The following is a 27535-nucleotide window of genomic DNA, read 5'->3' as shown; positions in this document are numbered from 1 at the left end:
ATGCGATTTGTTACCACACCGTTGTACAAAACGCAAGGGCTCGTCCGGGATTTGAACCCGGGACCTCCTGCGCCCGAAGCAGGAATCATACCCCTAGACCAACGAGCCTATTCGTTCCGAAAACGCACTGCATGTGAATGACGCCACCTTTGATGGTCTCACCATGTAGGGCTGCAGCTCAGCCAGCGTTCTCCCTGTCTGTCGCGGTTGGATTGTTTTCATCGACGTCTTTTACTGCAGGAACTTCACGAATCGGAGGGAGCTCGTAGCCGATGCCCTTGCTAACACAGAAGAAAAACTGTTGCTATTACGAGTCTCCGGGTGGTACATGAAAAGAACCGTCGTTTCCGTGGTGTAGCGGTTATCACGTCTGCTTTACACGCAGAAGGTCCCCGGTTCGATCCCGGGCGGGAACACAACAATTTTAATCCATATTTCGGATTTCATTTCCGAGATGACCTCACGTCCGCGTATGCAGAGACAAGCAATGTTGTATGCTAGACGGATAGGGCGTCATTTTACTGTCAAATACTGTAGCTCTCTTATTGCACCGGTATTTGGTAACTGAGAACGCCCCTAGCTCCATTATGGCTGGCAAAATTTATAATCCGGTTCTTCAGGGCTACTTCAAGTGCGCTTGCTACTGGCTTTCCTGAGCTCACCCTACTCGCCTTGTCACAGCTCTGTTAAAGTGTGATGCTAACTAATAATGAGAAACTCTTAGCCACGCTCAATCTTACATGCCACCCCTTGGTTGTTGCCGTCGCTAGTAAGATGAGGGTAGACTGTCGCACAATTAAGCTGAATCTCCACTCACGGTGCACATATCCCGCAAAGACAACCTTGTTTTCCGTTGCATGCAAAATTACCGTCTGCCTTTCTACCGAATTCCACCTACGTACTTTACTGGTGCCGCATTCTTGTTATATCCACGTGCTATAACAGGCGTCTACTCTTCATTGAGGAGCTGCAACCGGGGCTGAGTTCCACCTACGCTTCAGCACGGTCAAAATGTCAGGGCTCGTCCGGGATTTGAACCCGGGACCTCCTGCACCCAAAGCAGGAATCATACCCCTAGACCAACGAGCCACCTGGCTGGAGCAGTCAAGTTAATCCCAAGTAGTGGGCCTCACAGGGAACACAAACTTTCACGCGAATTCGCAAGATAAACGCTTTCTGCAGGCAGCACTCACCACTGTTGAGAAGAATATTAAAGGCAACGAATAAAAAGCGAAATAACTTCATCGAGCACTGCTTATGAACAGCCGGCAGTGCCTCAGTTTCGGTATGTGGTTTCTCAGGGTTAAGAGGAGGCGAATGCACTAAACAAAAGAACATCGGGAAACCAAGCACCAACTCATAACGAAAAGATTGCAAAATATACTGCAAGCAAAATTTCCAGAAGACGGATACTGAAGACGCCGCAGACAAAAGAATTATTCTATGCAGTAACGATTATCTAGGAAGCGTGAATTGCATGTGCTGCTCCACCACACAACTTCTTTTGATACTGTTTTACTTATTCTAAATTTTCATTACCTGATCGTCTCTAAAATACTGTGCGGTTATCACCTGGTTTCCAACAGCGATAGTAGTAAGTAAATCGACTACAAAGTCTTTCAAAGTAGGTCAGACACAAAAAAAAAAAAAATCGGAGCTGCGTGTAGCTCATGTCATTCTGCTTTCAATCGTGAATCTCCGGCTGGGAGTAGTGGCGTACTTCTGTAATCCAAGCTTCTGGGAGGCCGTTGTGTGGGAGAGATCTGGAAACAACTACAGATTCGACCGTTCCACGAGCTCAGGAACGGCCGCGATGCCTTCATCGAGCTCTGCAGATCGACAGATGATAGTGTGGAAATTTCGGCAAGCGGTGGCTAAGGGTTAAGAGAAGCCAAACACACTAAACACAAGAAAGTCGGGAAACCGAAGCACACAACTCATAACGAAAAGATTGCGGAATGCAGTGCGAAAGCAAAACTTCGAGAAGACCAACTCTGAAGCCATCGGCGAGCTAGGAATTATTCCGCACAAGAAGCGATCATGTAGGAGGAGCGAGCCGAGGCTGTCGCTCGACCACACAATAAATTTTTGCTTAATCCCAATTTGCAGTACCGGTTCAACACTAGAATACTGCGCCTTGGTTCTTCCAAAAGCGATAGTAATAAGCACGTCGACTGCAGTGTCATTTGGGGTAGTGAGTCAGACATGGAGAGGATATGGGGCGGGTGGAATATGCAACGACAGGGGCATTGCAGGGCGGCCGCCGGCTCGTTGCGCTGTGGCGCACCGGTGCCGGCGGCGGCCTGGCTGGGCTGCTGGTGCCTCCATGTAGAGCTGCCGCGGAGCCCAGGCAAAGTGCCGCTAACGAAGCGATTGCCTTTGGTGACATCTTTTGCAATAACGACTGCGCGAATCGACGGTATCTCGTAAGGAAGGAAAGAGCAGCAGCTGCCGCCGAGCCCAGGCGCCGTGCCGAACACGCAGAAGGTCCCTGGCTCGATTGCGGGCGGAAACCCGTTTTCGTCGCACTCAGCAAGACACTTGCTACGATCTCTACTGTGACCATTTAAATCAACTTCAAACGTTCCATCAGCTGGGTGCACATGGCTCAAATGAAACATGAAACGGTTTCAGAACTGGTTGTCGGATTTTAGCGCTGACTTGGAGGCCTGGAAATGCGCGAAACAGCCACCGCCATGCGATTTGTTACCACACCGTTGTACAAAACGCAAGGGCTCGTCCGGGATTTGAACCCGGGACCTCCTGCACCCGAAGCAGGAATCATACCCCTAGACCAACGAGCCTATTCGTTCCGAAAACGCACTGCATGTCAATGACGCCACCTTTGATGGTCTCACCATGTAGGGCTGCAGCTCAGCCAGCGTTCTCCCTGTCTGTCGCGGTTGGATTGTTTTCATCGACGTCTTTTACTGCAGGAACTTCACGAATCGGAGGGAGCTCGTAGCCGATGCCCTTGCTAACACAGAAGAAAAACTGTTGCTATTACGAGTCTCCGGGTGGTACATGAAAATAACCGTCGTTCCGTGGTGTAGCGGTTATCACGTCTGCTTTACACGCAGAAGGTCCCCGGTTCGATCCCGGGCGGGAACACAACAATTTTAATCTATATTTCGGATTTCATTTCCGAGATGACCTCACGTCCGCGTATGCAGAGACAAGCAATGTTGTATGCTAGACGGATAGGGCGTCATTTTACTGTCAAATACTGTAGCTCTCTTATTGCACCGGTATTTGGTAACTGAGAACGCCCCTAGCTCCATTATGGCTGGCAAAATTTATAATCCGGTTCTTCAGGGCTACTTCAAGTGCGCTTGCTACTGGCTTTCCTGAGCTCACCCTACTCGCCTTGTCACAGCTCTGTTAAAGTGTGATGCTAACTAATAATGAGAAACTCTTAGCCACGCTCAATCTTACATGCCACCCCTTGGTTGTTGCCGTCGCTAGTAAGATGAGGGTAGACTGTCGCACAATTAAGCTGAATCTCCACTCACGGTGCACATATCCCGCAAAGACAACCTTGTTTTCCGTTGCATGCAAAATTACCGCCTGCCTTTCTACCGAATTCCACCTACGTACTTTACTGGTGCCGCATTCTTGTTATATCCACGTGCTATAACAGGCGTCTACTCTTCATTGAGGAGCTGCAACCGGGGCTGAGTTCCACCTACGCTTCAGCACGGTCAAAATGGCAGGGCTCGTCCGGGATTTGAACCCGGGACCTCCTGCACCCAAAGCAGGAATCATACCCCTAGACCAACGAGCCACCTGGCTGGAGCAGTCAAGTTAATCCCAAGTAGTGGGCCTCACAGGGAACACAAACTTTCACGCGAATTCGCAAGATAAACGCTTTCTGCAGGCAGCACTCACCACTGTTGAGAAGAATATTAAAGGCAACGAATAAAAAGCGAAATAACTTCATCGAGCACTGCTTATGAACAGCCGGCAGTGCCTCAGTTTCGGTATGTGGTTTCTCAGGGTTAAGAGGAGGCGAATGCACTAAACAAAAGAACATCGGGAAACCAAGCACCAACTCATAACGAAAAGATTGCAAAATATACTGCAAGCAAAATTTCCAGAAGACGGATACTGAAGACGCCGCAGACAAAAGAATTATTCTATGCAGTAACGATTATCTAGGAAGCGTGAATTGCATGTGCTGCTCCACCACACAACTTCTTTTGATACTGTTTTACTTATTCTAAATTTTCATTACCTGATCGTCTCTAAAATACTGTGCGGTTATCACCTGGTTTCCAACAGCGATAGTAGTAAGTAAATCGACTACAAAGTCTTTCAAAGTAGGTCAGACACAAAAAAAAAAAAAATCGGAGCTGCGTGTAGCTCATGTCATTCTGCTTTCAATCGTGAATCTCCGGCTGGGAGTAGTGGCGTACTTCTGTAATCCAAGCTTCTGGGAGGCCGTTGTGTGGGAGAGATCTGGAAACAACTACAGATTCGACCGTTCCACGAGCTCAGGAACGGCCGCGATGCCTCCATCGAGCTCTGCAGATCGACAGATGATAGTGTGGAAATTTCGGCAAGCGGTGGCTAAGGGTTAAGAGAAGCCAAACACACTAAACACAAGAAAGTCGGGAAACCGAAGCACACAACTCATAACGAAAAGATTGCGGAATGCAGTGCGAAAGCAAAACTTCGAGAAGACCAACTCTGAAGCCATCGGCGAGCTAGGAATTATTCCGCACAAGAAGCGATCATGTAGGAGGAGCGAGCCGAGGCTGTCGCTCGACCACACAATAAATTTTTGCTTAATCCCAATTTGCAGTACCGGTTCGACACTAGAATACTGCGCCTTGGTTCTTCCAAAAGCGATAGTAATAAGCACGTCGACTGCAGTGTCATTTGGGGTAGTGAGTCAGACATGGAGAGGATATGGGGCGGGTGGAATATGCAACGACAGGGGCATTGCAGGGCGGCCGCCGGCTCCTTGCGCTGTGGCGCACCGGTGCCGGCGGCGGCCTGGCTGGGCTGCTGGTGCCTCCATGTAGAGCTGCCGCGGAGCCCAGGCAAAGTGCCGCTAACGAAGCGATTGCCTTTGGTGACATCTTTTGCAATAACGACTGCGCGAATCGACGGTATCTCGTAAGGAAGGAAAGAGCAGCAGCTGCCGCCGAGCCCAGGCGCCGTGCCGAACACGCAGAAGGTCCCCGGCTCGATTGCGGGCGGAAACCCGTTTTCGTCGCACTCAGCAAGACACTTGCTACGATCTCTACTGTGACCATTTCAATCAACTTCAAACGTTCCATCAGCAGGGTGCACATGGCTCAAATGAAACATGAAACGGTTTCAGAACTGGTTGTCGGATTTTAGCGCTGACTTGGAGGCCTGGAAATGCGCGAAACAGCCACCGCCATGCGATTTGTTACCACACCGTTGTACAAAACGCAAGGGCTCGTCCGGGATTTGAACCCGGGACCTCCTGCGCCCGAAGCAGGAATCATACCCCTAGACCAACGAGCCTATTCGTTCCGAAAACGCACTGCATGTGAATGACGCCACCTTTGATGGTCTCACCATGTAGGGCTGCAGCTCAGCCAGCGTTCTCCCTGTCTGTCGCGGTTGGATTGTTTTCATCGACGTCTTTTACTGCAGGAACTTCACGAATCGGAGGGAGCTCGTAGCCGATGCCCTTGCTAACACAGAAGAAAAACTGTTGCTATTACGAGTCTCCGGGTGGTACATGAAAAGAATCGTCGTTTCCGTGGTGTAGCGGTTATCACATCTGCTTTACACGCAGAAGGTCCCCGGTTCGATCCCGGGCGGGTACACAACGATTTTAATCCATATTTCGGATTTCATTTCCGAGATGACCTCACGTCCGCGTATGCAGAGACAAGCAATGTTGTATGCTAGACGGATAGGGCGTCATTTTACTGTCAAATACTGTAGCTCTCTTATTGCACCGGTATTTGGTAACTGAGAACGCCCCTAGCTCCATTATGGCTGGCAAAATTTATAATCCGGTTCTTCAGGGCTACTTCAAGTGCGCTTGCTACTGGCTTTCCTGAGCTCACCCTACTCGCCTTGTCACAGCTCTGTTAAAGTGTGATGCTAACTAATAATGAGAAACTCTTAGCCACGCTCAATCTTACATGCCACCCCTTGGTTGTTGCCGTCGCTAGTAAGATGAGGGTAGACTGTCGCACAATTAAGCTGAATCTCCACTCACGGTGCACATATCCCGCAAAGACAACCTTGTTTTCCGTTGCATGCAAAATTACCGCCTGCCTTTCTACCGAATTCCACCTACGTACTTTACTGGTGCCGCATTCTTGTTATATCCACGTGCTATAACAGGCGTCTACTCTTCATTGAGGAGCTGCAACCGGTGCTGAGTTCCACCTACGCTTCAGCACGGTCAAAATGGCAGGGCTCGTCCGGGATTTGAACCCGGGACCTCCTGCACCCAAAGCAGGAATCATACCCCTAGACCAACGAGCCACCTGGCTGGAGCAGTCAAGTTAATCCCAAGTAGTGGGCCTCACGGGGAACACAAACTTTCACGCGAATTCGCAAGATAAACGCTTTCTGCAGGCAGCACTCACCACTGTTGAGAAGAATATTAAAGGCAACGAATAAAAAGCGAAATAACTTCATCGAGCACTGCTTATGAACAGCCGGCAGTGCCTCAGTTTCGGTATGTGGTTTCTCAGGGTTAAGAGGAGGCGAATGCACTAAACAAAAGAACATCGGGAAACCAAGCACCAACTCATAACGAAAAGATTGCAAAATATACTGCAAGCAAAATTTCCAGAAGACGGATACTGAAGACGCCGCAGACAAAAGAATTATTCTATGCAGTAACGATTATCTAGGAAGCGTGAATTGCATGTGCTGCTCCACCACACAACTTCTTTTGATACTGTTTTACTTATTCTAAATTTTCATTACCTGATCGTCTCTAAAATACTGTGCGGTTATCACCTGGTTTCCAACAGCGATAGTAGTAAGTAAATCGACTACAAAGTCTTTCAAAGTAGGTCAGACACAAAAAAAAAAAAATAATCGGAGCTGCGTGTAGCTCATGTCATTCTGCTTTCAATCGTGAATCTCCGGCTGGGAGTAGTGGCGTACTTCTGTAATCCAAGCTTCTGGGAGGCCGTTGTGTGGGAGAGATCTGGAAACAACTACAGATTCGACCGTTCCACGAGCTCAGGAACGGCCGCGATGCCTTCATCGAGCTCTGCAGATCGACAGATGATAGTGTGGAAATTTCGGCAAGCGGTGGCTAAGGGTTAAGAGAAGCCAAACACACTAAACACAAGAAAGTCGGGAAACCGAAGCACACAACTCATAACGAAAAGATTGCGGAATGCAGTGCGAAAGCAAAACTTCGAGAAGACCAACTCTGAAGCCATCGGCGAGCTAGGAATTATTCCGCACAAGAAGCGATCATGTAGGAGGAGCGAGCCGAGGCTGTCGCTCGACCACACAATAAATTTTTGCTTAATCCCAATTTGCAGTACCGGTTCGACACTAGAATACTGCGCCTTGGTTCTTCCAAAAGCGATAGTAATAAGCACGTCGACTGCAGTGTCATTTGGGGTAGTGAGTCAGACATGGAGAGGATATGGGGCGGGTGGAATATGCAACGACAGGGGCATTGCAGGGCGGCCGCCGGCTCCTTGCGCTGTGGCGCACCGGTGCCGGCGGCGGCCTGGCTGGGCTGCTGGTGCCTCCATGTAGAGCTGCCGCGGAGCCCAGGCAAAGTGCCGCTAACGAAGCGATTGCCTTTGGTGACATCTTTTGCAATAACGACTGCGCGAATCGACGGTATCTCGTAAGGAAGGAAAGAGCAGCAGCTGCCGCCGAGCCCAGGCGCCGTGCCGAACACGCAGAAGGTCCCCGGCTCGATTGCGGGCGGAAACCCGTTTTCGTCGCACTCAGCAAGACACTTGCTACGATCTCTACTGTGACCATTTAAATCAACTTCAAACGTTCCATCAGCAGGGTGCACATGGCTCAAATGAAACATGAAACGGTTTCAGAACTGGTTGTCGGATTTTAGCGCTGACTTGGAGGCCTGGAAATGCGCGAAACAGCCACCGCCATGCGATTTGTTACCACACCGTTGTACAAAACGCAAGGGCTCGTCCGGGATTTGAACCCGGGACCTCCTGCGCCCGAAGCAGGAATCATACCCCTAGACCAACGAGCCTATTCGTTCCGAAAACGCACTGCATGTGAATGACGCCACCTTTGATGGTCTCACCATGTAGGGCTGCAGCTCAGCCAGCGTTCTCCCTGTCTGTCGCGGTTGGATTGTTTTCATCGACGTCTTTTACTGCAGGAACTTCACGAATCGGAGGGAGCTCGTAGCCGATGCCCTTGCTAACACAGAAGAAAAACTGTTGCTATTACGAGTCTCCGGGTGGTACATGAAAAGAACCGTCGTTTCCGTGGTGTAGCGGTTATCACGTCTGCTTTACACGCAGAAGGTCCCCGGTTCGATCCCGGGCGGGAACACAACAATTTTAATCTATATTTCGGATTTCATTTCCGAGATGACCTCACGTCCGCGTATGCAGAGACAAGCAATGTTGTATGCTAGACGGATAGGGCGTCATTTTACTGTCAAATACTGTAGCTCTCTTATTGCACCGGTATTTGGTAACTGAGAACGCCCCTAGCTCCATTATGGCTGGCAAAATTTATAATCCGGTTCTTCAGGGCTACTTCAAGTGCGCTTGCTACTGGCTTTCCTGAGCTCACCCTACTCGCCTTGTCACAGCTCTGTTAAAGTGTGATGCTAACTAATAATGAGAAACTCTTAGCCACGCTCAATCTTACATGCCACCCCTTGGTTGTTGCCGTCGCTAGTAAGATGAGGGTAGACTGTCGCACAATTAAGCTGAATCTCCACTCACGGTGCACATATCCCGCAAAGACAACCTTGTTTTCCGTTGCATGCAAAATTACCGTCTGCCTTTCTACCGAATTCCACCTACGTACTTTACTGGTGCCGCATTCTTGTTATATCCACGTGCTATAACAGGCGTCTACTCTTCATTGAGGAGCTGCAACCGGGGCTGAGTTCCACCTACGCTTCAGCACGGTCAAAATGGCAGGGCTCGTCCGGGATTTGAACCCGGGACCTCCTGCACCCAAAGCAGGAATCATACCCCTAGACCAACGAGCCACCTGGCTGGAGCAGTCAAGTTAATCCCAAGTAGTGGGCCTCACAGGGAACACAAACTTTCACGCGAATTCGCAAGATAAACGCTTTCTGCAGGCAGCACTCACCACTGTTGAGAAGAATATTAAAGGCAACGAATAAAAAGCGAAATAACTTCATCGAGCACTGCTTATGAACAGCCGGCAGTGCCTCAGTTTCGGTATGTGGTTTCTCAGGGTTAAGAGGAGGCGAATGCACTAAACAAAAGAACATCGGGAAACCAAGCACCAACTCATAACGAAAAGATTGCAAAATATACTGCAAGCAAAATTTCCAGAAGACGGATACTGAAGACGCCGCAGACAAAAGAATTATTCTATGCAGTAAAGATTATCTAGGAAGCGTGAATTGCATGTGCTGCTCCACCACACAACTTCTTTTGATACTGTTTTACTTATTCTAAATTTTCATTACCTGATCGTCTCTAAAATACTGTGCGGTTATCACCTGGTTTCCAACAGCGATAGTAGTAAGTAAATCGACTACAAAGTCTTTCAAAGTAGGTCAGACACAAAAAAAAAAAAATCGGAGCTGCGTGTAGCTCATGTCATTCTGCTTTCAATCGTGAATCTCCGGCTGGGAGTAGTGGCGTACTTCTGTAATCCAAGCTTCTGGGAGGCCGTTGTGTGGGAGAGATCTGGAAACAACTACAGATTCGACCGTTCCACGAGCTCAGGAACGGCCGCGATGCCTTCATCGAGCTCTGCAGATCGACAGATGATAGTGTGGAAATTTCGGCAAGCGGTGGCTAAGGGATAAGAGAAGCCAAACACACTAAACACAAGAAAGTCGGGAAACCGAAGCACACAACTCATAACGAAAAGATTGCGGAATGCAGTGCGAAAGCAAAACTTCGAGAAGACCAACTCTGAAGCCATCGGCGAGCTAGGAATTATTCCGCACAAGAAGCGATCATGTAGGAGGAGCGAGCCGAGGCTGTCGCTCGACCACACAATAAATTTTTGCTTAATCCCAATTTGCAGTACCGGTTCGACACTAGAATACTGCGCCTTGGTTCTTCCAAAAGCGATAGTAATAAGCACGTCGACTGCAGTGTCATTTGTGGTAGTGAGTCAGACATGGAGAGGATATGGGGCGGGTGGAATATGCAACGACAGGGGCATTGCAGGGCGGCCGCCGGCTCCTTGCGCTGTGGCGCACCGGTGCCGGCGGCGGCCTGGCTGGGCTGCTGGTGCCTCCATGTAGAGCTGCCGCGGAGCCCAGGCAAAGTGCCGCTAACGAAGCGATTGCCTTTGGTGACATCTTTTGCAATAACGACTGCGCGAATCGACGGTATCTCGTAAGGAAGGAAAGAGCAGCAGCTGCCGCCGAGCCCAGGCGCCGTGCCGAACACGCAGAAGGTCCCCGGCTCGATTGCGGGCGGAAACCCGTTTTCGTCGCACTCAGCAAGACACTTGCTACGATCTCTACTGTGACCATTTAAATCAACTTCAAACGTTCCATCAGCAGGGTGCACATGGCTCAAATGAAACATGAAACGGTTTCAGAACTGGTTGTCGGATTTTAGCGCTGACTTGGAGGCCTGGAAATGCGCGAAACAGCCACCGCCATGCGATTTGTTACCACACCGTTGTACAAAACGCAAGGGCTCTTCCGGGATTTGAACCCGGGACCTCCTGCACCCGAAGCAGGAATCATACCCCTAGACCAACGAGCCTATTCGTTCCGAAACCGCACTGCATGTCAATGACGCCACCTTTGATGGTCTCACCATGTAGGGCTGCAGCTCAGCCAGCGTTCTCCCTGTCTGTCGCGGTTGGATTGTTTTCATCGACGTCTTTTACTGCAGGAACTTCACGAATCGGAGGGAGCTCGTAGCCGATGCCCTTGCTAACACAGAAGAAAAACTGTTGCTATTACGAGTCTCCGGGTGGTACATGAAAAGAACCGTCGTTTCCGTGGTGTAGCGGTTATCACGTCTGCTTTACACGCAGAAGGTCCCCGGTTCGATCCCGGGCGGGAACACAACAATTTTAATCCATATTTCGGATTTCATTTCCGAGATGACCTCACGTCCGCGTATGCAGAGACAAGCAATGTTGTATGCTAGACGGATAGGGCGTCATTTTACTGTCAAATACTGTAGCTCTCTTATTGCACCGGTATTTGGTAACTGAGAACGCCCCTAGCTCCATTATGGCTGGCAAAATTTATAATCCGGTTCTTCAGGGCTACTTCAAGTGCGCTTGCTACTGGCTTTCCTGAGCTCACCCTACTCGCCTTGTCACAGCTCTGTTAAAGTGTGATGCTAACTAATAATGAGAAACTCTTAGCCACGCTCAATCTTACATGCCACCCCTTGGTTGTTGCCGTCGCTAGTAAGATGAGGGTAGACTGTCGCACAATTAAGCTGAATCTCCACTCACGGTGCACATATCCCGCAAAGACAACCTTGTTTTCCGTTGCATGCAAAATTACCGTCTGCCTTTCTACCGAATTCCACCTACGTACTTTACTGGTGCCGCATTCTTGTTATATCCACGTGCTATAACAGGCGTCTACTCTTCATTGAGGAGCTGCAACCGGGGCTGAGTTCCACCTACGCTTCAGCACGGTCAAAATGGCAGGGCTCGTCCGGGATTTGAACCCGGGACCTCCTGCACCCAAAGCAGGAATCATACCCCTAGACCAACGAGCCACCTGGCTGGAGCAGTCAAGTTAATCCCAAGTAGTGGGCCTCACAGGGAACACAAACTTTCACGCGAATTCGCAAGATAAACGCTTTCTGCAGGCAGCACTCACCACTGTTGAGAAGAATATTAAAGGCAACGAATAAAAAGCGAAATAACTTCATCGAGCACTGCTTATGAACAGCCGGCAGTGCCTCAGTTTCGGTATGTGGTTTCTCAGGGTTAAGAGGAGGCGAATGCACTAAACAAAAGAACATCGGGAAACCAAGCACCAACTCATAACGAAAAGATTGCAAAATATACTGCAAGCAAAATTTCCAGAAGACGGATACTGAAGACGCCGCAGACAAAAGAATTATTCTATGCAGTAACGATTATCTAGGAAGCGTGAATTGCATGTGCTGCTCCACCACACAACTTCTTTTGATACTGTTTTACTTATTCTAAATTTTCATTACCTGATCGTCTCTAAAATACTGTGCGGTTATCACCTGGTTTCCAACAGCGATAGTAGTAAGTAAATCGACTACAAAGTCTTTCAAAGTAGGTCAGACACAAAAAAAAAAAAATCGGAGCTGCGTGTAGCTCATGTCATTCTGCTTTCAATCGTGAATCTCCGGCTGGGAGTAGTGGCGTACTTCTGTAATCCAAGCTTCTGGGAGGCCGTTGTGTGGGAGAGATCTGGAAACAACTACAGATTCGACCGTTCCACGAGCTCAGGAACGGCCGCGATGCCTTCATCGAGCTCTGCAGATCGACAGATGATAGTGTGGAAATTTCGGCAAGCGGTGGCTAAGGGTTAAGGGAAGCCAAACACACTAAACACAAGAAAGTCGGGAAACCGAAGCACACAACTCATAACGAAAAGATTGCGGAATGCAGTGCGAAAGCAAAACTTCGAGAAGACCAACTCTGAAGCCATCGGCGAGCTAGGAATTATTCCGCACAAGAAGCGATCATGTAGGAGGAGCGAGCCGAGGCTGTCGCTCGACCACACAATAAATTTTTGCTTAATCCCAATTTGCAGTACCGGTTCGACACTAGAATACTGCGCCTTGGTTCTTCCAAAAGCGATAGTAATAAGCACGTCGACTGCAGTGTCATTTGGGGTAGTGAGTCAGACATGGAGAGGATATGGGGCGGGTGGAATATGCAACGACAGGGGCATTGCAGGGCGGCCGCCGGCTCCTTGCGCTGTGGCGCACCGGTGCCGGCGGCGGCCTGGCTGGGCTGCTGGTGCCTCCATGTAGAGCTGCCGCGGAGCCCAGGCAAAGTGCCGCTAACGAAGCGATTGCCTTTGGTGACATCTTTTGCAATAACGACTGCGCGAATCGACGGTATCTCGTAAGGAAGGAAAGAGCAGCAGCTGCCGCCGAGCCCAGGCGCCGTGCCGAACACGCAGAAGGTCCCCGGCTCGATTGCGGGCGGAAACCCGTTTTCGTCGCACTCAGCAAGACACTTGCTACGATCTCTACTGTGACCATTTAAATCAACTTCAAACGTTCCATCAGCAGGGTGCACATGGCTCAAATGAAACATGAAACGGTTTCAGAACTGGTTGTCGGATTTTAGCGCTGACTTGGAGGCCTGGAAATGCGCGAAACAGCCACCGCCATGCGATTTGTTACCACACCGTTGTACAAAACGCAAGGGCTCTTCCGGGATTTGAACCCGGGACCTCCTGCACCCGAAGCAGGAATCATACCCCTAGACCAACGAGCCTATTCGTTCCGAAACCGCACTGCATGTCAATGACGCCACCTTTGATGGTCTCACCATGTAGGGCTGCAGCTCAGCCAGCGTTCTCCCTGTCTGTCGCGGTTGGATTGTTTTCATCGACGTCTTTTACTGCAGGAACTTCACGAATCGGAGGGAGCTCGTAGCCGATGCCCTTGCTAACACAGAAGAAAAACTGTTGCTATTACGAGTCTCCGGGTGGTACATGAAAAGAACCGTCGTTTCCGTGGTGTAGCGGTTATCACGTCTGCTTTACACGCAGAAGGTCCCCGGTTCGATCCCGGGCGGGAACACAACAATTTTAATCCATATTTCGGATTTCATTTCCGAGATGACCTCACGTCCGCGTATGCAGAGACAAGCAATGTTGTATGCTAGACGGATAGGGCGTCATTTTACTGTCAAATACTGTAGCTCTCTTATTGCACCGGTATTTGGTAACTGAGAACGCCCCTAGCTCCATTATGGCTGGCAAAATTTATAATCCGGTTCTTCAGGGCTACTTCAAGTGCGCTTGCTACTGGCTTTCCTGAGCTCACCCTACTCGCCTTGTCACAGCTCTGTTAAAGTGTGATGCTAACTAATAATGAGAAACTCTTAGCCACGCTCAATCTTACATGCCACCCCTTGGTTGTTGCCGTCGCTAGTAAGATGAGGGTAGACTGTCGCACAATTAAGCTGAATCTCCACTCACGGTGCACATATCCCGCAAAGACAACCTTGTTTTCCGTTGCATGCAAAATTACCGTCTGCCTTTCTACCGAATTCCACCTACGTACTTTACTGGTGCCGCATTCTTGTTATATCCACGTGCTATAACAGGCGTCTACTCTTCATTGAGGAGCTGCAACCGGGGCTGAGTTCCACCTACGCTTCAGCACGGTCAAAATGGCAGGGCTCGTCCGGGATTTGAACCCGGGACCTCCTGCACCCAAAGCAGGAATCATACCCCTAGACCAACGAGCCACCTGGCTGGAGCAGTCAAGTTAATCCCAAGTAGTGGGCCTCACAGGGAACACAAACTTTCACGCGAATTCGCAAGATAAACGCTTTCTGCAGGCAGCACTCACCACTGTTGAGAAGAATATTAAAGGCAACGAATAAAAAGCGAAATAACTTCATCGAGCACTGCTTATGAACAGCCGGCAGTGCCTCAGTTTCGGTATGTGGTTTCTCAGGGTTAAGAGGAGGCGAATGCACTAAACAAAAGAACATCGGGAAACCAAGCACCAACTCATAACGAAAAGATTGCAAAATATACTGCAAGCAAAATTTCCAGAAGACGGATACTGAAGACGCCGCAGACAAAAGAATTATTCTATGCAGTAACGATTATCTAGGAAGCGTGAATTGCATGTGCTGCTCCACCACACAACTTCTTTTGATACTGTTTTACTTATTCTAAATTTTCATTACCTGATCGTCTCTAAAATACTGTGCGGTTATCACCTGGTTTCCAACAGCGATAGTAGTAAGTAAATCGACTACAAAGTCTTTCAAAGTAGGTCAGACACAAAAAAAAAAAAATCGGAGCTGCGTGTAGCTCATGTCATTCTGCTTTCAATCGTGAATCTCCGGCTGGGAGTAGTGGCGTACTTCTGTAATCCAAGCTTCTGGGAGGCCGTTGTGTGGGAGAGATCTGGAAACAACTACAGATTCGACCGTTCCACGAGCTCAGGAACGGCCGCGATGCCTTCATCGAGCTCTGCAGATCGACAGATGATAGTGTGGAAATTTCGGCAAGCGGTGGCTAAGGGTTAAGGGAAGCCAAACACACTAAACACAAGAAAGTCGGGAAACCGAAGCACACAACTCATAACGAAAAGATTGCGGAATGCAGTGCGAAAGCAAAACTTCGAGAAGACCAACTCTGAAGCCATCGGCGAGCTAGGAATTATTCCGCACAAGAAGCGATCATGTAGGAGGAGCGAGCCGAGGCTGTCGCTCGACCACACAATAAATTTTTGCTTAATCCCAATTTGCAGTACCGGTTCGACACTAGAATACTGCGCCTTGGTTCTTCCAAAAGCGATAGTAATAAGCACGTCGACTGCAGTGTCATTTGGGGTAGTGAGTCAGACATGGAGAGGATATGGGGCGGGTGGAATATGCAACGACAGGGGCATTGCAGGGCGGCCGCCGGCTCCTTGCGCTGTGGCGCACCGGTGCCGGCGGCGGCCTGGCTGGGCTGCTGGTGCCTCCATGTAGAGCTGCCGCGGAGCCCAGGCAAAGTGCCGCTAACGAAGCGATTGCCTTTGGTGACATCTTTTGCAATAACGACTGCGCGAATCGACGGTATCTCGTAAGGAAGGAAAGAGCAGCAGCTGCCGCCGAGCCCAGGCGCCGTGCCGAACACGCAGAAGGTCCCCGGCTCGATTGCGGGCGGAAACCCGTTTTCGTCGCACTCAGCAAGACACTTGCTACGATCTCTACTGTGACCATTTAAATCAACTTCAAACGTTCCATCAGCAGGGTGCACATGGCTCAAATGAAACATGAAACGGTTTCAGAACTGGTTGTCGGATTTTAGCGCTGACTTGGAGGCCTGGAAATGCGCGAAACAGCCACCGCCATGCGATTTGTTACCACACCGTTGTACAAAACGCAAGGGCTCTTCCGGGATTTGAACCCGGGACCTCCTGCACCCGAAGCAGGAATCATACCCCTAGACCAACGAGCCTATTCGTTCCGAAACCGCACTGCATGTCAATGACGCCACCTTTGATGGTCTCACCATGTAGGGCTGCAGCTCAGCCAGCGTTCTCCCTGTCTGTCGCGGTTGGATTGTTTTCATCGACGTCTTTTACTGCAGGAACTTCACGAATCGGAGGGAGCTCGTAGCCGATGCCCTTGCTAACACAGAAGAAAAACTGTTGCTATTACGAGTCTCCGGGTGGTACATGAAAAGAACCGTCGTTTCCGTGGTGTAGCGGTTATCACGTCTGCTTTACACGCAGAAGGTCCCCGGTTCGATCCCGGGCGGGAACACAACAATTTTAATCCATATTTCGGATTTCATTTCCGAGATGACCTCACGTCCGCGTATGCAGAGACAAGCAATGTTGTATGCTAGACGGATAGGGCGTCATTTTACTGTCAAATACTGTAGCTCTCTTATTGCACCGGTATTTGGTAACTGAGAACGCCCCTAGCTCCATTATGGCTGGCAAAATTTATAATCCGGTTCTTCAGGGCTACTTCAAGTGCGCTTGCTACTGGCTTTCCTGAGCTCACCCTCCTCGCCTTGTCACAGCTCTGTTAAAGTGTGATGCTAACTAATAATGAGAAACTCTTAGCCACGCTCAATCTTACATGCCACCCCTTGGTTGTTGCCGTCGCTAGTAAGATGAGGGTAGACTGTCGCACAATTAAGCTGAATCTCCACTCACGGTGCACATATCCCGCAAAGACAACCTTGTTTTCCGTTGCATGCAAAATTACCGTCTGCCTTTCTACCGAATTCCACCTACGTACTTTACTGTTGCCGCATTCTTGTTATATCCACGTGCTATAACAGGCGTCTACTCTTCATTGAGGAGCTGCAACCGGGGCTGAGTTCCACCTACGCTTCAGCACGGTCAAAATGGCAGGGCTCGTCCGGGATTTGAACCCGGGACCTCCTGCACCCAAAGCAGGAATCATACCCCTAGACCAACGAGCCACCTGGCTGGAGCAGTCAAGTTAATCCCAAGTAGTGGGCCTCACAGGGAACACAAACTTTCACGCGAATTCGCAAGATAAACGCTTTCTGCAGGCAGCACTCACCACTGTTGAGAAGAATATTAAAGGCAACAAATAAAAAGCGAAATAACTTCATCGAGCACTGCTTATGAACAGCCGGCAGTGCCTCAGTTTCGGTATGTGGTTTCTCAGGGTTAAGAGGAGGCGAATGCACTAAACAAAAGAACATCGGGAAACCAAGCACCAACTCATAACGAAAAGATTGCAAAATATACTGCAAGCAAAATTTCCAGAAGACGGATACTGAAGACGCCGCAGACAAAAGAATTATTCTATGCAGTAACGATTATCTAGGAAGCGTGAATTGCATGTGCTGCTCCACCACACAGCTTCATTTGATACTGTTTTACTTATTCTAAATTTTCATTACCTGATCGTCTCTAAAATACTGTGCGGTTATCACCTGGTTTCCAACAGCGATAGTAGTAAGTAAATCGACTACAAAGTCTTTCAAAGTAGGTCAGACACAAAAAAAAAAAAATCGGAGCTGCGTGTAGCTCATGTCATTCTGCTTTCAATCGTGAATCTCCGGCTGGGAGTAGTGGCGTACTTCTGTAATCCAAGCTTCTGGGAGGCCGTTGTGTGGGAGAGATCTGGAAACAACTACAGATTCGACCGTTCCACGAGCTCAGGAACGGCCGCGATGCCTTCATCGAGCTCTGCAGATCGACAGATGATAGTGTGGAAATTTCGGCAAGCGGTGGCTAAGGGTTAAGAGAAGCCAAACACACTAAACACAAGAAAGTCGGGAAACCGAAGCACACAACTCATAACGAAAAGATTGCGGAATGCAGTGCGAAAGCAAAACTTCGAGAAGACCAACTCTGAAGCCATCGGCGAGCTAGGAATTATTCCGCACAAGAAGCGATCATGTAGGAGGAGCGAGCCGAGGCTGTCGCTCGACCACACAATAAATTTTTGCTTAATCCCAATTTGCAGTACCGGATCGACACTAGAATACTGCGCCTTGGTTCTTCCAAAAGCGATAGTAATAAGCACGTCGACTGCAGTGTCATTTGGGGTAGTGAGTCAGACATGGAGAGGATATGGGGCGGGTGGAATATGCAACGACAGGGGCATTGCAGGGCGGCCGCCGGCTCCTTGCGCTGTGGCGCACCGGTGCCGGCGGCGGCCTGGCTGGGCTGCTGGTGCCTCCATGTAGAGCTGCCGCGGAGCCCAGGCAAAGTGCCGCTAACGAAGCGATTGCCTTTGGTGACATCTTTTGCAATAACGACTGCGCGAATCGACGGTATCTCGTAAGGAAGGAAAGAGCAGCAGCTGCCGCCGAGCCCAGGCGCCGTGCCGAACACGCAGAAGGTCCCCGGCTCGATTGCGGGCGGAAACCCGTTTTCGTCGCACTCAGCAAGACACTTGCTACGATCTCTACTGTGACCATTTAAATCAACTTCAAACGTTCCATCAGCAGGGTGCACATGGCTCAAATGAAACATGAAACGGTTTCAGAACTGGTTGTCGGATTTTAGCGCTGACTTGGAGGCCTGGAAATGCGCGAAACAGCCACCGCCATGCGATTTGTTACCACACCGTTGTACAAAACGCAAGGGCTCGTCCGGGATTTGAACCCGGGACCTCCTGCACCCGAAGCAGGAATCATACCCCTAGACCAACGAGCCTATTCGTTCCGAAACCGCACTGCATGTCAATGACGCCACCTTTGATGGTCTCACCATGTAGGGCTGCAGCTCAGCCAGCGTTCTCCCTGTCTGTCGCGGTTGGATTGTTTTCATCGACGTCTTTTACTGCAGGAACTTCACGAATCGGAGGGAGCTCGTAGCCGATGCCCTTGCTAACACAGAAGAAAAACTGTTGCTATTACGAGTCTCCGGGTGGTACATGAAAAGAACCGTCGTTTCCGTGGTGTAGCGGTTATCACGTCTGCTTTACACGCAGAAGGTCCCCGGTTCGATCCCGGGCGGGAACACAACAATTTTAATCCATATTTCGGATTTCATTTCCGAGATGACCTCACGTCCGCGTATGCAGAGACAAGCAATGTTGTATGCTAGACGGATAGGGCGTCATTTTACTGTCAAATACTGTAGCTCTCTTATTGCACCGGTATTTGGTAACTGAGAACGCCCCTAGCTCCATTATGGCTGGCAAAATTTATAATCCGGTTCTTCAGGGCTACTTCAAGTGCGCTTGCTACTGGCTTTCCTGAGCTCACCCTCCTCGCCTTGTCACAGCTCTGTTAAAGTGTGATGCTAACTAATAATGAGAAACTCTTAGCCACGCTCAATCTTACATGCCACCCCTTGGTTGTTGCCGTCGCTAGTAAGATGAGGGTAGACTGTCGCACAATTAAGCTGAATCTCCACTCACGGTGCACATATCCCGCAAAGACAACCTTGTTTTCCGTTGCATGCAAAATTACCGTCTGCCTTTCTACCGAATTCCACCTACGTACTTTACTGTTGCCGCATTCTTGTTATATCCACGTGCTATAACAGGCGTCTACTCTTCATTGAGGAGCTGCAACCGGGGCTGAGTTCCACCTACGCTTCAGCACGGTCAAAATGGCAGGGCTCGTCCGGGATTTGAACCCGGGACCTCCTGCACCCAAAGCAGGAATCATACCCCTAGACCAACGAGCCACCTGGCTGGAGCAGTCAAGTTAATCCCAAGTAGTGGGCCTCACAGGGAACACAAACTTTCACGCGAATTCGCAAGATAAACGCTTTCTGCAGGCAGCACTCACCACTGTTGAGAAGAATATTAAAGGCAACAAATAAAAAGCGAAATAACTTCATCGAGCACTGCTTATGAACAGCCGGCAGTGCCTCAGTTTCGGTATGTGGTTTCTCAGGGTTAAGAGGAGGCGAATGCACTAAACAAAAGAACATCGGGAAACCAAGCACCAACTCATAACGAAAAGATTGCAAAATATACTGCAAGCAAAATTTCCAGAAGACGGATACTGAAGACGCCGCAGACAAAAGAATTATTCTATGCAGTAACGATTATCTAGGAAGCGTGAATTGCATGTGCTGCTCCACCACACAGCTTCTTTTGATACTGTTTTACTTATTCTAAATTTTCATTACCTGATCGTCTCTAAAATACTGTGCGGTTATCACCTGGTTTCCAACAGCGATAGTAGTAAGTAAATCGACTACAAAGTCTTTCAAAGTAGGTCAGACACAAAAAAAAAAAAATCGGAGCTGCGTGTAGCTCATGTCATTCTGCTTTCAATCGTGAATCTCCGGCTGGGAGTAGTGGCGTACTTCTGTAATCCAAGCTTCTGGGAGGCCGTTGTGTGGGAGAGATCTGGAAACAACTACAGATTCGACCGTTCCACGAGCTCAGGAACGGCCGCGATGCCTTCATCGAGCTCTGCAGATCGACAGATGATAGTGTGGAAATTTCGGCAAGCGGTGGCTAAGGGTTAAGAGAAGCCAAACACACTAAACACAAGAAAGTCGGGAAACCGAAGCACACAACTCATAACGAAAAGATTGCGGAATGCAGTGCGAAAGCAAAACTTCGAGAAGACCAACTCTGAAGCCATCGGCGAGCTAGGAATTATTCCGCACAAGAAGCGATCATGTAGGAGGAGCGAGCCGAGGCTGTCGCTCGACCACACAATAAATTTTTGCTTAATCCCAATTTGCAGTACCGGTTCGACACTAGAATACTGCGCCTTGGTTCTTCCAAAAGCGATAGTAATAAGCACGTCGACTGCAGTGTCATTTGGGGTAGTGAGTCAGACATGGAGAGGATATGGGGCGGGTGGAATATGCAACGACAGGGGCATTGCAGGGCGGCCGCCGGCTCGTTGCGCTGTGGCGCACCGGTGCCGGCGGCGGCCTGGCTGGGCTGCTGGTGCCTCCATGTAGAGCTGCCGCGGAGCCCAGGCAAAGTGCCGCTAACGAAGCGATTGCCTTTGGTGACATCTTTTGCAATAACGACTGCGCGAATCGACGGTATCTCGTAAGGAAGGAAAGAGCAGCAGCTGCCGCCGAGCCCAGGCGCCGTGCCGAACACGCAGAAGGTCCCCGGCTCGATTGCGGGCGGAAACCCGTTTTCGTCGCACTCAGCAAGACACTTGCTACGATCTCTTGCTGCCGCGGAGCCCAGGCAAAGTGCCGCTAACGAAGCGATTGCCTTTGGTGACATCTTTTGCAATAACGACTGCGCGAATCGACGGTATCTCGTAAGGAAGGAAAGAGCAGCAGCTGCCGCCGAGCCCAGGCGCCGTGCCGAACACGCAGAAGGTCCCCGGCTCGATTGCGGGCGGAAACCCGTTTTCGTCGCACTCAGCAAGACACTTGCTACGATCTCTTGCTGCCGCGGAGCCCAGGCAAAGTGCCGCTAACGAAGCGATTGCCTTTGGTGACATCTTTTGCAATAACGACTGCGCGAATCGACGGTATCTCGTAAGGAAGGAAAGAGCAGCAGCTGCCGCCGAGCCCAGGCGCCGTGCCGAACACGCAGAAGGTCCCCGGCTCGATTGCGGGCGGAAACCCGTTTTCGTCGCACTCAGCAAGACACTTGCTACGATCTCTACTGTGACCATTTAAATCAACTTCAAACGTTCCATCAGCAGGGTGCACATGGCTCAAATTGAACATGAAACGGTTTCAGAACTGGTTGTCGGATTTTAGCGCTGACTTGGAGGCCTGGAAATGCGCGAAACAGCCACCGCCATGCGATTTGTTACCACACCGTTGTACAAAACGCAAGGGCTCTTCCGGGATTTGAACCCGGGACCTCCTGCACCCGAAGCAGGAATCATACCCCTAGACCAACGAGCCTATTCGTTCCGAAACCGCACTGCATGTCAATGACGCCACCTTTGATGGTCTCACCATGTAGGGCTGCAGCTCAGCCAGCGTTCTCCCTGTCTGTCGCGGTTGGATTGTTTTCATCGACGTCTTTTACTGCAGGAACTTCACGAATCGGAGGGAGCTCGTAGCCGATGCCCTTGCTAACACAGAAGAAAAACTGTTGCTATTACGAGTCTCCGGGTGGTACATGAAAAGAACCGTCGTTTCCGTGGTGTAGCGGTTATCACGTCTGCTTTACACGCAGAAGGTCCCCGGTTCGATCCCGGGCGGGAACACAACAATTTTAATCCATATTTCGGATTTCATTTCCGAGATGACCTCACGTCCGCGTATGCAGAGACAAGCAATGTTGTATGCTAGACGGATAGGGCGTCATTTTACTGTCAAATACTGTAGCTCTCTTATTGCACCGGTATTTGGTAACTGAGAACGCCCCTAGCTCCATTATGGCTGGCAAAATTTATAATCCGGTTCTTCAGGGCTACTTCAAGTGCGCTTGCTACTGGCTTTCCTGAGCTCACCCTCCTCGCCTTGTCACAGCTCTGTTAAAGTGTGATGCTAACTAATAATGAGAAACTCTTAGCCACGCTCAATCTTACATGCCACCCCTTGGTTGTTGCCGTCGCTAGTAAGATGAGGGTAGACTGTCGCACAATTAAGCTGAATCTCCACTCACGGTGCACATATCCCGCAAAGACAACCTTGTTTTCCGTTGCATGCAAAATTACCGTCTGCCTTTCTACCGAATTCCACCTACGTACTTTACTGGTGCCGCATTCTTGTTATATCCACGTGCTATAACAGGCGTCTACTCTTCATTGAGGAGCTGCAACCGGGGCTGAGTTCCACCTACGCTTCAGCACGGTCAAAATGGCAGGGCTCGTCCGGGATTTGAACCCGGGACCTCCTGCACCCAAAGCAGGAATCATACCCCTAGACCAACGAGCCACCTGGCTGGAGCAGTCAAGTTAATCCCAAGTAGTGGGCCTCACAGGGAACACAAACTTTCACGCGAATTCGCAAGATAAACGCTTTCTGCAGGCAGCACTCACCACTGTTGAGAAGAATATTAAAGGCAACAAATAAAAAGCGAAATAACTTCATCGAGCACTGCTTATGAACAGCCGGCAGTGCCTCAGTTTCGGTATGTGGTTTCTCAGGGTTAAGAGGAGGCGAATGCACTAAACAAAAGAACATCGGGAAACCAAGCACCAACTCATAACGAAAAGATTGCAAAATATACTGCAAGCAAAATTTCCAGAAGACGGATACTGAAGACGCCGCAGACAAAAGAATTATTCTATGCAGTAACGATTATCTAGGAAGCGTGAATTGCATGTGCTGCTCCACCACACAGCTTCTTTTGATACTGTTTTACTTATTCTAAATTTTCATTACCTGATCGTCTCTAAAATACTGTGCGGTTATCACCTGGTTTCCAACAGCGATAGTAGTAAGTAAATCGACTACAAAGTCTTTCAAAGTAGGTCAGACACAAAAAAAAAAATCGGAGCTGCGTGTAGCTCATGTCATTCTGCTTTCAATCGTGAATCTCCGGCTGGGAGTAGTGGCGTACTTCTGTAATCCAAGCTTCTGGGAGGCCGTTGTGTGGGAGAGATCTGGAAACAACTACAGATTCGACCGTTCCACGAGCTCAGGAACGGCCGCGATGCCTTCATCGAGCTCTGCAGATCGACAGATGATAGTGTGGAAATTTCGGCAAGCGGTGGCTAAGGGTTAAGAGAAGCCAAACACACTAAACACAAGAAAGTCGGGAAACCGAAGCACACAACTCATAACGAAAAGATTGCGGAATGCAGTGCGAAAGCAAAACTTCGAGAAGACCAACTCTGAAGCCATCGGCGAGCTAGGAATTATTCCGCACAAGAAGCGATCATGTAGGAGGAGCGAGCCGAGGCTGTCGCTCGACCACACAATAAATTTTTGCTTAATCCCAATTTGCAGTACCGGTTCGACACTAGAATACTGCGCCTTGGTTCTTCCAAAAGCGATAGTAATAAGCACGTCGACTGCAGTGTCATTTGGGGTAGTGAGTCAGACATGGAGAGGATATGGGGCGGGTGGAATATGCAACGACAGGGGCATTGCAGGGCGGCCGCCGGCTCGTTGCGCTGTGGCGCACCGGTGCCGGCGGCGGCCTGGCTGGGCTGCTGGTGCCTCCATGTAGAGCTGCCGCGGAGCCCAGGCAAAGTGCCGCTAACGAAGCGATTGCCTTTGGTGACATCTTTTGCAATAACGACTGCGCGAATCGACGGTATCTCGTAAGGAAGGAAAGAGCAGCAGCTGCCGCCGAGCCCAGGCGCCGTGCCGAACACGCAGAAGGTCCCCGGCTCGATTGCGGGCGGAAACCCGTTTTCGTCGCACTCAGCAAGACACTTGCTACGATCTCTACTGTGACCATTTAAATCAACTTCAAACGTTCCATCAGCAGGGTGCACATGGCTCAAATGAAACATGAAACGGTTTCAGAACTGGTTGTCGGATTTTAGCGCTGACTTGGAGGCCTGGAAATGCGCGAAACAGCCACCGCCATGCGGTTTGTTACCACACCGTTGTACAAAACGCAAGGGCTCGTCCGGGATTTGAACCCGGGACCTCCTGCACCCGAAGCAGGAATCATACCCCTAGACCAACGAGCCTATTCGTTCCGAAACCGCACTGCATGTGAATGACGCCACCTTTGATGGTCTCACCATGTAGGGCTGCAGCTCAGCCAGCGTTCTCCCTGTCTGTCGCGGTTGGATTGTTTTCATCGACGTCTTTTACTGCAGGAACTTCACGAATCGGAGGGAGCTCGTAGCCGATGCCCTTGCTAACACAGAAGAAAAACTGTTGCTATTACGAGTCTCCGGGTGGTACATGAAAAGAACCGTCGTTTCCGTGGTGTAGCGGTTATCACGTCTGCTTTACACGCAGAAGGTCCCCGGTTCGATCCCGGGCGGGAACACAACAATTTTAATCTATATTTCGGATTTCATTTCCGAGATGACCTCACGTCCGCGTATGCAGAGACAAGCAATGTTGTATGCTAGACGGATAGGGCGTCATTTTACTGTCAAATACTGTAGCTCTCTTATTGCACCGGTATTTGGTAACTGAGAACGCCCCTAGCTCCATTATGGCTGGCAAAATTTATAATCCGGTTCTTCAGGGCTACTTCAAGTGCGCTTGCTACTGGCTTTCCTGAGCTCACCCTACTCGCCTTGTCACAGCTCTGTTAAAGTGTGATGCTAACTAATAATGAGAAACTCTTAGCCACGTTCAATCTTACATGCCACCCCTTGGTTGTTGCCGTCGCTAGTAAGATGAGGGTAGACTGTCGCACAATTAAGCTGAATCTCCACTCACGGTGCACATATCCCGCAAAGACAACCTTGTTTTCCGTTGCATGCAAAATTACCGTCTGCCTTTCTACCGAATTCCACCTACGTACTTTACTGGTGCCGCATTCTTGTTATATCCACGTGCTATAACAGGCGTCTACTCTTCATTGAGGAGCTGCAACCGGGGCTGAGTTCCACCTACGCTTCAGCACGGTCAAAATGGCAGGGCTCGTCCGGGATTTGAACCCGGGACCTCCTGCACCCAAAGCAGGAATCATACCCCTAGACCAACGAGCCACCTGGCTGGAGCAGTCAAGTTAATCCCAAGTAGTGGGCCTCACAGGGAACACAAACTTTCACGCGAATTCGCAAGATAAACGCTTTCTGCAGGCAGCACTCACCACTGTTGAGAAGAATATTAAAGGCAACGAATAAAAAGCGAAATAACTTCATCGAGCACTGCTTATGAACAGCCGGCAGTGCCTCAGTTTCGGTATGTGGTTTCTCAGGGTTAAGAGGAGGCGAATGCACTAAACAAAAGAACATCGGGAAACCAAGCACCAACTCATAACGAAAAGATTGCAAAATATACTGCAAGCAAAATTTCCAGAAGACGGATACTGAAGACGCCGCAGACAAAAGAATTATTCTATGCAGTAACGATTATCTAGGAAGCGTGAATTGCATGTGCTGCTCCACCACACAACTTCTTTTGATACTGTTTTACTTATTCTAAATTTTCATTACCTGATCGTCTCTAAAATACTGTGCGGTTATCACCTGGTTTCCAACAGCGATAGTAGTAAGTAAATCGACTACAAAGTCTTTCAAAGTAGGTCAGACACAAAAAAAAAAAAAATCGGAGCTGCGTGTAGCTCATGTCATTCTGCTTTCAATCGTGAATCTCCGGCTGGGAGTAGTGGCGTACTTCTGTAATCCAAGCTTCTGGGAGGCCGTTGTGTGGGAGAGATCTGGAAACAACTACAGATTCGACCGTTCCACGAGCTCAGGAACGGCCGCGATGCCTTCATCGAGCTCTGCAGATCGACAGATGATAGTGTGGAAATTTCGGCAAGCGGTGGCTAAGGGTTAAGAGAAGCCAAACACACTAAACACAAGAAAGTCGGGAAACCGAAGCACACAACTCATAACGAAAAGATTGCGGAATGCAGTGCGAAAGCAAAACTTCGAGAAGACCAACTCTGAAGCCATCGGCGAGCTAGGAATTATTCCGCACAAGAAGCGATCATGTAGGAGGAGCGAGCCGAGGCTGTCGCTCGACCACACAATAAATTTTTGCTTAATCCCAATTTGCAGTACCGGTTCGACACTAGAATACTGCGCCTTGGTTCTTCCAAAAGCGATAGTAATAAGCACGTCGACTGCAGTGTCATTTGGGGTAGTGAGTCAGACATGGAGAGGATATGGGGCGGGTGGAATATGCAACGACAGGGGCATTGCAGGGCGGCCGCCGGCTCGTTGCGCTGTGGCGCACCGGTGCCGGCGGCGGCCTGGCTGGGCTGCTGGTGCCTCCATGTAGAGCTGCCGCGGAGCCCAGGCAAAGTGCCGCTAACGAAGCGATTGCCTTTGGTGACATCTTTTGCAATAACGACTGCGCGAATCGACGGTATCTCGTAAGGAAGGAAAGAGCAGCAGCTGCCGCCGAGCCCAGGCGCCGTGCCGAACACGCAGAAGGTCCCCGGCTCGATAGCGGGCGGAAACCCGTTTTCGTCGCACTCAGCAAGACGCTTGCTACGATCTCTACTGTGACCATTTAAATCAACTTCAAACGTTCCATCAGCAGGGTGCACATGGCTCAAATGAAACATGAAACGGTTTCAGAACCGGTTGTCGGATTTTAGCGCTGACTTGGAGGCCTGGAAATGCGCGAAACAGCCACCGCCATGCGATTTGTTACCACACCGTTGTACAAAACGCAAGGGCTCGTCCGGGATTTGAACCCGGGACCTCCTGCACCCGAAGCAGGAATCATACCCCTAGACCAACGAGCCTATTCGTTCCGAAAACGCACTGCATGTG

General features: G+C 49.8%; 31 non-coding genes across 31 annotated transcripts; 10 read left to right on the top strand and 21 right to left on the bottom strand.

Annotated features, from left to right (window-relative positions):
- Positions 1–36: 36 nt before the first annotated feature.
- On the bottom strand, positions 37–108 carry Trnap-cgg. Its single transcript has one exon. It is a non-coding gene; the product is annotated as a tRNA-Pro (tRNA).
- A 235-nt stretch (positions 109–343) lies between these two features.
- Trnav-uac lies at positions 344–416 on the top strand. The gene has a single exon. It is a non-coding gene; the product is annotated as a tRNA-Val (tRNA).
- A 601-nt stretch (positions 417–1017) lies between these two features.
- Trnap-ugg lies at positions 1018–1089 on the bottom strand. Its single transcript has one exon. It is a non-coding gene; the product is annotated as a tRNA-Pro (tRNA).
- A 1643-nt stretch (positions 1090–2732) lies between these two features.
- Positions 2733–2804, bottom strand: Trnap-cgg. The gene has a single exon. It is a non-coding gene; the product is annotated as a tRNA-Pro (tRNA).
- A 235-nt stretch (positions 2805–3039) lies between these two features.
- Trnav-uac lies at positions 3040–3111 on the top strand. The gene has a single exon. It is a non-coding gene; the product is annotated as a tRNA-Val (tRNA).
- Positions 3112–3712: 601 nt separating this feature from the next.
- Positions 3713–3784, bottom strand: Trnap-ugg. The gene has a single exon. It is a non-coding gene; the product is annotated as a tRNA-Pro (tRNA).
- A 1643-nt stretch (positions 3785–5427) lies between these two features.
- Trnap-cgg lies at positions 5428–5499 on the bottom strand. The gene has a single exon. It is a non-coding gene; the product is annotated as a tRNA-Pro (tRNA).
- A 235-nt stretch (positions 5500–5734) lies between these two features.
- Trnav-uac lies at positions 5735–5807 on the top strand. The gene has a single exon. It is a non-coding gene; the product is annotated as a tRNA-Val (tRNA).
- A 601-nt stretch (positions 5808–6408) lies between these two features.
- On the bottom strand, positions 6409–6480 carry Trnap-ugg. Its single transcript has one exon. It is a non-coding gene; the product is annotated as a tRNA-Pro (tRNA).
- A 1645-nt stretch (positions 6481–8125) lies between these two features.
- On the bottom strand, positions 8126–8197 carry Trnap-cgg. Its single transcript has one exon. It is a non-coding gene; the product is annotated as a tRNA-Pro (tRNA).
- Positions 8198–8432: 235 nt separating this feature from the next.
- Trnav-uac lies at positions 8433–8505 on the top strand. The gene has a single exon. It is a non-coding gene; the product is annotated as a tRNA-Val (tRNA).
- Positions 8506–9106: 601 nt separating this feature from the next.
- Trnap-ugg lies at positions 9107–9178 on the bottom strand. Its single transcript has one exon. It is a non-coding gene; the product is annotated as a tRNA-Pro (tRNA).
- A 1642-nt stretch (positions 9179–10820) lies between these two features.
- Trnap-cgg lies at positions 10821–10892 on the bottom strand. The gene has a single exon. It is a non-coding gene; the product is annotated as a tRNA-Pro (tRNA).
- Positions 10893–11127: 235 nt separating this feature from the next.
- Trnav-uac lies at positions 11128–11200 on the top strand. The gene has a single exon. It is a non-coding gene; the product is annotated as a tRNA-Val (tRNA).
- Positions 11201–11801: 601 nt separating this feature from the next.
- Positions 11802–11873, bottom strand: Trnap-ugg. The gene has a single exon. It is a non-coding gene; the product is annotated as a tRNA-Pro (tRNA).
- Positions 11874–13515: 1642 nt separating this feature from the next.
- On the bottom strand, positions 13516–13587 carry Trnap-cgg. The gene has a single exon. It is a non-coding gene; the product is annotated as a tRNA-Pro (tRNA).
- A 235-nt stretch (positions 13588–13822) lies between these two features.
- On the top strand, positions 13823–13895 carry Trnav-uac. The gene has a single exon. It is a non-coding gene; the product is annotated as a tRNA-Val (tRNA).
- Positions 13896–14496: 601 nt separating this feature from the next.
- Positions 14497–14568, bottom strand: Trnap-ugg. The gene has a single exon. It is a non-coding gene; the product is annotated as a tRNA-Pro (tRNA).
- A 1642-nt stretch (positions 14569–16210) lies between these two features.
- Positions 16211–16282, bottom strand: Trnap-cgg. The gene has a single exon. It is a non-coding gene; the product is annotated as a tRNA-Pro (tRNA).
- A 235-nt stretch (positions 16283–16517) lies between these two features.
- On the top strand, positions 16518–16590 carry Trnav-uac. Its single transcript has one exon. It is a non-coding gene; the product is annotated as a tRNA-Val (tRNA).
- A 601-nt stretch (positions 16591–17191) lies between these two features.
- Trnap-ugg lies at positions 17192–17263 on the bottom strand. Its single transcript has one exon. It is a non-coding gene; the product is annotated as a tRNA-Pro (tRNA).
- Positions 17264–18905: 1642 nt separating this feature from the next.
- Positions 18906–18977, bottom strand: Trnap-cgg. Its single transcript has one exon. It is a non-coding gene; the product is annotated as a tRNA-Pro (tRNA).
- Positions 18978–19212: 235 nt separating this feature from the next.
- On the top strand, positions 19213–19285 carry Trnav-uac. The gene has a single exon. It is a non-coding gene; the product is annotated as a tRNA-Val (tRNA).
- Positions 19286–19886: 601 nt separating this feature from the next.
- On the bottom strand, positions 19887–19958 carry Trnap-ugg. The gene has a single exon. It is a non-coding gene; the product is annotated as a tRNA-Pro (tRNA).
- Positions 19959–22046: 2088 nt separating this feature from the next.
- On the bottom strand, positions 22047–22118 carry Trnap-cgg. Its single transcript has one exon. It is a non-coding gene; the product is annotated as a tRNA-Pro (tRNA).
- A 235-nt stretch (positions 22119–22353) lies between these two features.
- Positions 22354–22426, top strand: Trnav-uac. Its single transcript has one exon. It is a non-coding gene; the product is annotated as a tRNA-Val (tRNA).
- A 601-nt stretch (positions 22427–23027) lies between these two features.
- On the bottom strand, positions 23028–23099 carry Trnap-ugg. The gene has a single exon. It is a non-coding gene; the product is annotated as a tRNA-Pro (tRNA).
- A 1640-nt stretch (positions 23100–24739) lies between these two features.
- Trnap-cgg lies at positions 24740–24811 on the bottom strand. Its single transcript has one exon. It is a non-coding gene; the product is annotated as a tRNA-Pro (tRNA).
- A 235-nt stretch (positions 24812–25046) lies between these two features.
- Positions 25047–25119, top strand: Trnav-uac. The gene has a single exon. It is a non-coding gene; the product is annotated as a tRNA-Val (tRNA).
- Positions 25120–25720: 601 nt separating this feature from the next.
- On the bottom strand, positions 25721–25792 carry Trnap-ugg. The gene has a single exon. It is a non-coding gene; the product is annotated as a tRNA-Pro (tRNA).
- Positions 25793–27435: 1643 nt separating this feature from the next.
- On the bottom strand, positions 27436–27507 carry Trnap-cgg. Its single transcript has one exon. It is a non-coding gene; the product is annotated as a tRNA-Pro (tRNA).
- Positions 27508–27535: the final 28 nt, after the last annotated feature.

The sequence above is a fragment of the Schistocerca americana genome, chromosome 2 (genome assembly GCF_021461395.2).
Source record: "Schistocerca americana isolate TAMUIC-IGC-003095 chromosome 2, iqSchAmer2.1, whole genome shotgun sequence".
Lineage (NCBI taxonomy): Eukaryota > Metazoa > Arthropoda > Insecta > Orthoptera > Acrididae > Schistocerca > Schistocerca americana.
Note: the sequence above shows the minus strand (reverse complement) of the source record. Positions and strands in the feature narration are given on the sequence as shown.